This window comes from Ambystoma mexicanum, chromosome 3p, assembly GCF_040938575.1.
Source record: "Ambystoma mexicanum isolate Mex_15411 chromosome 3p, UKY_AmexF1_1, whole genome shotgun sequence".
Taxonomy (NCBI): Eukaryota; Metazoa; Chordata; class Amphibia; order Caudata; family Ambystomatidae; genus Ambystoma; species Ambystoma mexicanum.
In genome coordinates this window covers 1113241515-1113251821 of record NC_090925.1, presented here as the reverse complement: position 1 = coordinate 1113251821, position 10307 = coordinate 1113241515, and the positions used below count along the sequence as shown (strand labels likewise).

At 46.8% G+C, this 10307-nt stretch overlaps 1 protein-coding gene across 1 annotated transcript in view; it reads left to right on the top strand.

Annotated features, from left to right (window-relative positions):
- The first annotated feature begins 2008 nt into the window (after positions 1-2008).
- GNPDA1 (glucosamine-6-phosphate deaminase 1) overlaps positions 2009-10307 on the top strand; it is a 142009-nt gene continuing 133710 nt past the window's right edge. Inside the window, exon 1 of the mRNA XM_069652471.1 lies at positions 2009-2128. The gene's annotated coding sequence lies outside the window, so the exon portion shown is untranslated. The remainder of the gene's footprint in view (positions 2129-10307) is intronic.

Genomic DNA, 10307 nt, shown 5'->3' with positions numbered 1-10307 from the left:
CGCTGGGAGGCCATCAGCATTGACTTTTGCAAGCTACGAGAGGGCCTCCATCTGTTGGTGGCCGTCGATGATCACTCCCGATACCAGGAAGTTGAGGTAGTTGAATCCACAGCAGCTGAAGTGGTCATTCCGGCCCTAGAGAAAATGTTCGCAACTCACGGGCTACCGATCTCAATCAAAAGCGACAATGGGCCACCGTTTACGGGAGAGGACTTCAAAAAGTATCTACAGGAACTCAATGTTAAATATCATCACATCACTCCAAGACACCCCCAGGCAAATGGGGACGTAGAACGGTTTATGAGAACTATCAACAAGGTGCTCAGGGTGTCCAAGGCTAACGCCAGCCCCTGGAAGGTTGACCTCTTCCGATTCCTCCGGAACTACCGGGTCACGCCCCACAGCACAACCGGCATACCGCCAGCGGACCTCATGTTCGGCACCGTCATTAGATCTTCGATCCCGCATCACCCAAGCAGAACCCTGGACGCGGTCAACGAGGAACACACAGAAAGAAGGAGAAGGGATGCTAATGCACACATGAGTGGCAAGCGGAGAGCGAGGCCGTCCCATCATCAAGTGGGTGACCAGGTCATCATGCTACGAAACCCCTCCAAGTCAAAATTTGACACCAGGTACGAAGAACTTCTATGGACCGTCAGCAACCGGCATGGAACCATGGTAACTGTGACACGAGGACGCCGCCAAGTGACGAGAAATGCGTCATGGTTCAAGGCCATACCCCGTACCCTGTGGACCGACAAGGAGGGCCATCGGGAAGGCGAGGACACTCCTCCCAGCGAAGAAGAGCCGGAGGCCATCCCTGAGGAGAAAGGAGCGGGGGATGGAACCTGGGAGCCGGTGCATGCACCCGGCCTCGAGGGCCCGAACAGCGAAGACGAACCAGAGCATGAAGCAAGGGGGAGTGGCCCCCGCGAAGGGCGATACAGGCTGAGAAGAACGACGAGACCGCCAGCCAAGCTAAGTGACTATGTGTGGTAACTGGTGCCCTGGTGCCATGAACCCCAATGGCAGGGTGGCTGAGTGTTGAAGACTGTAAGCTTATATTGGACTTCGCCGTTGTTTGGCAGTTAGTGTGATGTTTTGTTTGTTTTATAATAAAGGAGGAATGTTAAGTTCCGCCCTGCGTCCCGCTACGCGGTGACGCAGGGCGTCCTAAATAAAAGCCCCGCCCCCGCGTTCGGGAGGCAGTTCCGGGGCCGACCAGCAACCTGTGTGGGTGTGCCATTATTTCGGCTCCCGCCGGAGCTGCGCACCAGGCCGCGCGGCCTACTAGCATTCTGCCAGCCCCCGCGCGCGCAGGCCGAGGGCTGACAATCTAACAGCCCTAACACAGAGAAGCATAAACCTTGCCATAATTAAATGCATCAATGAAGTTTGTTTACATACCAATAGGTTTCTAAGCCAAATCGACAGTACTACCGATTTGTCGTTTCGGCTTTGCCCAATAAAAGTATGAACCCTAAAGTATCATCGGGCAAGGTGAAAAGCCTTTCCTAGCTTAAAGTGATGCACATGATGGGGCCACTTAACTGATTGATCGATGAGGCTGGACATGGATATCTTCCAAAAATTAGAAGAATAATTTCTTACCCAATACTAACACGTATACGGATTTAAATATTTTACAATTTTCTAAGTGAACTTTATAAAAGCCCTCTCAACTTACTCAGATAAAACGAACAAGTCCAACATGGCCGCCACGTTCCCTTTGCTATCACCGTAGCGCTTTATTTCAAGCCTATAATCGCCTTAGTCCATTTTTTGTTTTAACAGCCTCGACGATCCCTAGAAAGATATTCATATTTGATCAGCTGTTTTGAAAAATGTCCATTTATAATTTAAAAAGATAAGTGGATCAACAATAGTGAAGTACATATTTGAATCTATTCGTTTTACTATATACAGCAACCTACACATTTTTGGGCTTTAAAGTTTAACCATTTTGAGACGACTCACATTTAAGCAGCTATGTCCTTCTTCAATTACAATGGCAGCGTGAATGTGCTGAGCTTGCAGTCATGTGATCTTCAATCATATGACTAGTCCTGTCACTGTACTCTTACTTCAAGCGGAGTGCAGAAGCTAAGGCAACCGATCAGTACAGGTGAGACTGTTTTCGTAAAGAACCTTACGCTATTTTCTCTTGCAACCAAAGAAGGCATATCAGATACCAGGGGCGCCCCAGGGGCGATACGGGGGGGGGGCTGCGAGCACCGCCACCCCTCCACCTCTGGCAGAATGAAGTCGGGGCTGACCCACCCCCCCCCGCGCCGCCGCCGCCGGAGAGAAGAGACGCAGTATGGATGGCCCTTTGTTCCATCCATACTGTGTCTCTCTCTGGCGGCCCGGGGGAAAACGATGTTTAGAAATGGAGGCACAGATGAAAAACAAGTCTGTCTCTCAATTTCTAAAAATCGTTTTGGGTTTGGTGTATTTGTACATCTGTGCACCCCTGTTGGCAAGAGGGGTGAACAGATGTAGAGGTACACCCAACCCAGAAGGATTTTTAGAAATGGAGGTACAGATGCAAAGCGAGGGAGGGGGCAGGGAGCAGGGGCAGGGAGAGGGCAAATGAGACTGCATGTCTCTGAGTGTGCACGTGGTGAGGGTGAATGCTATGGGTGGGAGCGGAGGCGTATGAGCCAGCACTTTCTAGTAGAGCTGCCATATTTGAAATGGGGCAATGCTGGTACTCAGCTCGCTATACCCTTGAGGGGATAGTACTGCTGTAACAGGGCTTCTATAATTGTTGAATCTTCTCAGTGATAATACTATGCTTTTGTGGAGGCAATGCTAGTTCATCTTAGTGGGGCTGCTTTACTTTTGATGGGACAACATCAGCACTTCCCAGTGGAGCTGCTACACTCTTATTGACAAGGCCCCAGCACTTATCAACAGATGTATTTCTTTTTATTTTAATTGGTTATTTATAATGTGTGTACTACCCAGAGGTTTCTAAGCGCAGACTAAGGCAGCGAACCTGTGTTGTGCGGACCGAGGGAGCGAACCTGAGTTGTGTGGACCGAAGGTTGCTCTGTGTCGTCTTGCTTCCAAGGTGAGCACGTTGCCCCTGAGCTATCCTTCCGATACTCTAAATATCTGAAGTACATTTAATGATACACAACCAGAACTATTAAGCAAGTCTGTCATCATCAGAATAACTCTACACTGTCTTGGTTATACAAGAGCTCATATATTTAAAGGGATGGAATTACTCAGAATGTAGCAGCACTATTCAATAACCCAAAGTTCTTAAGCATAGTTAATGTGAAAATACTACAATTCTCACCGTTGGGACAGTACTGCCACTTTTCACAGAGACTTCTACACCTTTTATGGGGCAGCACGGATCCAGCCTACTGCTCACATGCTCAGAATTGTCATTTCTCAGCACGACTGCAACACTATACCTTTGTGTTCTGTATGTTGAGTGCTTCTTCACCACCAATGTGGATTCATGGCTCTCTCCCAGTGTCTACATAGTAGATCTGGCTACATTCAATTGGCAACCGGCATGTCCGGAGCTGCCTGCTGTCCATAAACTGCCGCTCAGGATGTTGGGAGCTGTGATGGGGCAAGGGATAGAAGGCTCGAGCCTGTCCGATAGCAGAATCAGCAGGGTCTTAAAACCTGCTCGCTCCTTCTGGAGTGGCGATGGGGCAAAATGAGCCTGATCCCACATACAGGGGGTTGTTACCCCTTTATCTCTCCTGAATGAAAGAATGAGCTCTCTCAGACACAAGTTATCGCCCCTGCACACACATTGAATGCATATGGTATGGACCTATAGATCGAGAAAACCGGAGTGACAATTAAGAGTGTTTTAACAGAAATATAATTGTCTTCCCAGAGGGGAGACTGACTCCATTAATATACATGGGGTCACTGAGATGTCCAAGAGTGAAACTGTACATTCAGTTGTGAGATTACCAGCAACGGTTGATACTATGCTCCAAGGATTGAGGTGCCCACTCAATATATCACACTGTTTATAGGTGTGAGACCCATCCTGAAGGCTTGCCCAAAGAGCCTTGGCCAGAGTTTCACACTGAAGAAGTGAGCATGTGATCCGGGGTCTGCAGCCCACAATACGCAGGGGATTCCCATGCTCCTACTTGCGAGATTTACACCAAATGAGTGAGATTGTGCTCCAAAGTAGGAAGCACACGCACAGTCTTTGCTCTGACGTTTGACACACTCACAGGATGGGACGGCATTTTGTTTTCCCATCCTAGTTGTGTTGCTCTGCCTTTTCAGGGCTACTACAACCTGGATGATTATAGAGGGGTGGAGTAGGGGCAGTGATGGCCTACTGGAATGCAACTTGAAGGCTTAAATCTCCTTCTTACTTGACTTTAGTTTATGCAGTACATGCTAGCCAATGTTTCCACTGTTCTGCGCTGCGCGCGCCTCCACCCCCCCGCACGCTGTTGCCCCAAGTTGGCGACTACATGCAAATTTGCGGTCATATAACTGCCAGTTATGTCACTTCCTGTATTTGCCCCCCTCCCCGGGAAATTCATAAGTTGGCTCCCCTGTCAGATACAGATTTCCCAGGCCGTGATTTTATCATAATTCAGGGCAGGTGGTCTACATTGTGTGGTTTACCAGATGGCCTCATAACACTACAAGCAATAGGATTTTATTCAACATACATACTGGAGTCATAATGTTGCTTCCGTACATTAAATGGGGATTGTGGGGGGAGAACTGCATCGGTTTGTTCTGAAAAACGCGTTCCTTTATGACCTGGTCCTATGGGCACCTGCTCGTAATATACTTGACAAAGTACATTTGCATAACTTTTGTGTGCGCATTGCGATATTTGCATTTTATGCTTTTATCTATATTAAGTTTTCATTTTTTGATTGAAAGTGATCTGTTTGATGTAACACTACAACCTAGATCATTTCTTCCAGGCATTTCCAGCCTGAAGTAAATGGTGCATCTTTTTTGTAACATCCTATTAGATCATGAGGTATTGGTAAAGTGTAATTAGCCTAATTACTTACTGGAGATTTTCATTACTTGGAGACCAGCTCTTCCTCGTCACTGTCCAAACTGAATTGAGTCATCCTCCTCCTCCAGACATACACTCGGAGCTCAAGTTTCCTCCTGTGGACATAAGTAACAAGGCCATCCTGTTTTTTCTGACACTTGCAGTTTTTCACCCATTTGAAATGTAGGAGAACTACATGTCCCAGAATTCCAAGCAAACAGGACTGGGCGGCCTGAAAATCATAGCCATGGAAAACCTGAGCTCTCTGGACTCTTCTACCATTTCCAAAATATGATAGAAGACAGACTAAAGACAATAGATTCCAGTTTCCCTTCTGTCTTTGTTAAAAATGTTGGGAGGGAGGTGTAGCTTGTTGTGCGGTTAGGCAGGGCTGCATACTTGTCCTGGGAGGGGAAATATAGAAATAAAGACGCTGACACCAGGGTGCAGGGTGAAATGCTGTATTTTATGTTTTATGTATTTACTTAAATAGCGCCGGGAACCCTCCGGCATCAGGGCGCACATAGACACGAACGACATTTATTAGACTGGACTGAACATTTTATGTGGTAGTTTCAGGAGAATGCTAGGTGGTGCTAGTTAACCCCTTTAAACAGTAACCTTTTCAATTCGGTGCGGAAGCTGTTGATATTTTTTTCATCCAGAGTTTGCTTGGAAGCCTATTCCAGATCTTTGCTGCCCTAGTCGTGAAAGCTCGACCAAATTCTCTGGCCTTTCTGAATCTGAGCAATTTTAATTATTCCCAAATTGGCCTATTTAAGCCCATGGTTAGGGACGTAAGGGAATGTGCGGGTCTTTAGATACTTTGGGGCCTGACCATAAAGACACTTACGGACGATATTATCTGCTATAAAGTGGATCCAGGCCAAAATAGCCACCAGTGTAGTGATTCTCTCCCTGTGGAGGTATGTTCCCTTCTGGGGATGCCCTTAATGATTCTAACTGCATCGTTTTGGAGAGTTTGCAACCGCTGGGTACACTTTTTCTTAGCCCCTATTGGCAGGGAATTGCAGTAGTTAATACGTGATAAAATGATGGCTCTGCAAATCGACACACAGTTCTCTTCTTAGAGTGGTTTAATATTCCTCATCAATTTTAAATAGTAGTTGCAGTATTTCACAGTGTAAGAGGTCTGCGTTAAATAATACCCCAAGGGTCTTAACTTTGTCTGCCACTGTAATGACTGAGTCTTTAATGCTAAACTGTCGGTATTCATGACCCAACTGAGCTCTCGCCCCAGTATTCCCGAACAGTAGCGATTCAATCATCGAGCATTGACTCTGCCTTAATGAAACTGCCATCCAATTCTCCTTTACTTTGAGAATGGTAGTCAAGTACTTGCTATCCTTCTCATAGTCTCCAACGCTTTCCAAAATCGGTTGTGCCGTCAGCGTAGTTGGTATACGTAACCCTGAGTGACTCAAGCAGGTCACACAGTGGTCTGATGTACAGATTCAATAGGGTTGGTTAGACATATGTCCCCTGCGGGACTCCACACCAAACCGGGGCCTACTGAGAGGAGACACTGTCCCTATTGATGAAGGATCCGAACCAATTTATGGCAAGGGACTCGCACTTCCCTACCTTCCACAGCGTATCTATGAAGAGGTTGTGATCTAACAAATCAAACGCAGCATATAGGTCGAGAAGGACCAATAGTCCATTCTTTCTCTCATCTGCTAGTTCTAACATGTTTGTCTGTAGGTCTAACAGGCCCGTTTCCGTGCTGTAATGTGCCCTGAAGCCTGATTGTTTATGATGGAGTATATGCTCTGTCTCCAGAAAACCCTGGCATTGTTCTGTGGCCATTTTGTCAAGGATTTTCAGCCAGAAGTTGGTATTAATGATGGGCCTTAAGTTCCTTGGGTCCAAGTCTGTTTTCCTCACTAAGGGTGAGATGGTAACAACCTTAATTTTGTTGGGAACTTGGGCATGGTCAAACGACAAGTTGGACGAGTCTGGTAAAAAAGGAGTGAAATTCCTTGTTATGTTCGAGGATACCTTCACAGGGATAATCTTTTCAGTGCATGAGGTGGGATGCATTGAGGACAGGGTGGACTCCATTTCATATATGGTCACATGTTTAAATGCAAAGCATAATTGATCCCGTGGCCTATACTGGTTGTCACCAGCTATGGGCTGTTTGTGTGGTTTATTAACCAAATATTTTTCATCCTGGGCAGCCTTGATTTTTTTCGCAAAGGCCATTTGCACGTCATTACAATCCCTCTGTCGGATGGAAGGGTTGGGATAAGGCCTTTTAGTTTCTCCAGCGATTATAAGATCTTAGAGTTTTTAGTGTTGTTTTTCGCTCCACCCGATTTTCCTTCTCAAAGAAGTCTTTTTTTGGTTGCAGTAATCTTCACTTTATACTCTGCTTCTAGCATCTTCCATCTTTCCTTATTCGATACTGACAGATGTTTTACCCATGCTTGTTCAGCGCTTATTTTCCGTTTTTTCAAACTGACAAGTTCATCCATAAACCATTTATTGTGATATTTGTTCTCTCTCACCATTTTCCTTGCCATGGGGGCTACTTGGCCTAGCATCGTGATGAGCGATTCATTGTATATTTCTACAATCTCACCTGGGTTAACAGTGCTGTTGGTGGAAGACATAATTCTCTGTAAGCAATTTTTGATATGGTGTGACTTAACTTTCTTGAAATTCCTGTTATAAACGGCAGAATGCGGGCTCGGGGAATTTTTAGGAATTTCTTTTAAGTAAAGTGAAGATTCTACAATGCAATGCTCTGCCCAAATGCATGGGGTCGTACTTGTCATTTTAACCGCAAGATTACTGGACTTCACCCTGTCTAGGATGTTTCCCGAGATATCGGTGGGTTCGTCATTTTCTATTTTACATCCTAGTTCCCGGAGCGATTCTTCCAATGATATCGCCTCTTTATCTTTTGGATTATGCAGCCATCAATTTAGATCGCCAACTACCAAAGCGGGGCAATTGGGGTCATTAATGTTATTAACCAAAAGTAATGGCTCCTCATGACATTTTTTTTACAGTGTTTGGTGTTTCTACTTTGCTGTGCTTACCCGGTCTGAACCATTGGGCTGGATGGGAGTCTAAAAAATAAAAGGGGCAGAAAAAACAAAGGACAGAGCTCCGTTGCCCGGGAGTGGGCTAGGCAGGGGAGATTGAACATTCTAAAAAAACTTTTGGAAAGGAAGAACTATTGGGGAGATGGAAAGAAAATGAGACGGGAGACACCTGTGGGAAGCCATGGGCCACCAGTGCCTAGAGACTTGTAATCCGGGCTCCTTGTGTGGGACGTCCTGGCATCTAATGCGGGTCAGGTTTGCATCCCCTGAACTGCCCGGGCACTGACTGGAATGGCCCATCCTAAAATGCTCTGGACCGCATGCATGGGGCGGTCTGGGTAAGCTAAGAGCCAGCTGATGGGTCTGCTGCGAACAGAGCAGGACATTTCAGCACCGCCAGTTGGGCGTGGGCCAATTTGGCATGGACGTGTGGCCGCAAGACCAGTTTTGGCGTGCCCAGTTTGGCATAACCAGTTGGGCGTGACAATGACACAATTTTTAAAAAAATAGCATTGCCGCCATCTTGAACCCAGGCCAGCTGAACTGCAACACCTAAGATATAAACACAAGGCGGCAGAGATCTTATGCCGAACTGGGCGTGCCAAAATGGGTCTTGCGGCCAAACATCTGCGCCAAACCGGCCCATGCCGAAATGGGGTGTACCGTGCCACGAAGAGCCAAGATGGGGCAGTGGGCGTGTGGCTGTGTGTAGGCGACCACGTGGATGCTCGGCCCACCTAAGAAGATGGCACAGGGAGATTAGGTGGTGGACCGACCATCCAGAAGACCTACCACGCGATATGGTGGGGTGATGCCACCAAAGAAAGATTCTGCATCTCATCGACCAGAACAGCACCCACAGTTACTGAGAAGGGGTGGCAGCAGCCACCCCTATGTAATATAATATGCAACACACAATGACACACAAACCTATCTGTATGTGCAAGTCTATAGTTATATTTAGTAATAAAGAGATGATCGGGAATGTTCGTAATTACGTAGGGGGTAGACTGGGCTAGTGGAGTCGATAGGAAGCTAGAAAAAAGTATGTTATTGTGTACCCTGGCGTGTGGCTGAGAAGGGAAGTGACGGCCTGCCAGTGGCCTCCTAAGGTGTGGGACCACCCACTGGGGGCATCATCTGGCTCCTTTATAGTGAGTGGTGACCGGTCAGAAGAAGGCGCTTGTTCTGTCAGTTTCACATTAAGGGCCTACCTTTTACTTCTCCAAGGGAGGGAGTTCTGACGGGGCAGATTCTTCAGAGGGACCTCGCGCAACGGGGACCGGAGAAGAGGGTTGTACGTATAAAGGAAATGTTTGAGGAGTTAGTTTATGTTTTCGTAAATAAAGAGTGGGGGTCTACTATGGGGTTACTAAAGAATTCACCTTGGTGTTTGTCCCATTTGAAGGAATCGGGTAATGATTCTCAGTGTAGGCCATCTCTTGTGTTAACATTGATTTTATTTGCAGGGTGCTCAGCATCATCTCCTTTCCAGCTGGTCTGGGGGGTGGGCTGAGGGGGTGGGAGTGTTTGGTTCCGTTGGGTCTGTCCCTGCCTGAGGTACGAATGTGCACCTCCTTGACCGGGCCAGATCCAATGAAAGCAGGGCTACAGAGGAAATGAGGACTGTGATGAGGAAGACCTTTTCGTGGAATAAAAAAGATAACCGATAAGTAATTGGGCCATTACCTCCTCGTCCATCTTCATCATAGTTCTTGCATACATGAAGAAGTAGCAAGATGTATCTTAAGTAAGCAGACATTAAAACTGCATTTAGAGGCCACATGGTGGGTTACTAGATCCCTCCATGTTAAATAAATCTGGGTGAGCCAAAAGGAGATCTAAGCCACAGAAATACCCTGTTAGTCGACTTCAAGGTGGGAAGAAGGAAACCGACTCTCAACTTTCTTAACAGACGTAGTGTCCATCAGCAGTGAGGTGGAGAGGAGGAGGCAATCGGTGAATGATCTTGCCTATCCGATGGATGGCTACGTCATGAAAAAGCATAAGCCCAAGATGCCACACATGGTATTGTAGGACTTTTTGCATCTGTTTCAATCGTGGCCAGGCACAAGAAAGGAATCTGATCTCCCACTTAACCGAGAAATTGGATAGTATACAATCACGGGGCAGAATGCCAGATGGAATCCTGGCGCCTCCTGCCAGGACCCAATTCCCAAATATTTGCAATGTCTAAGTGAAGGCTT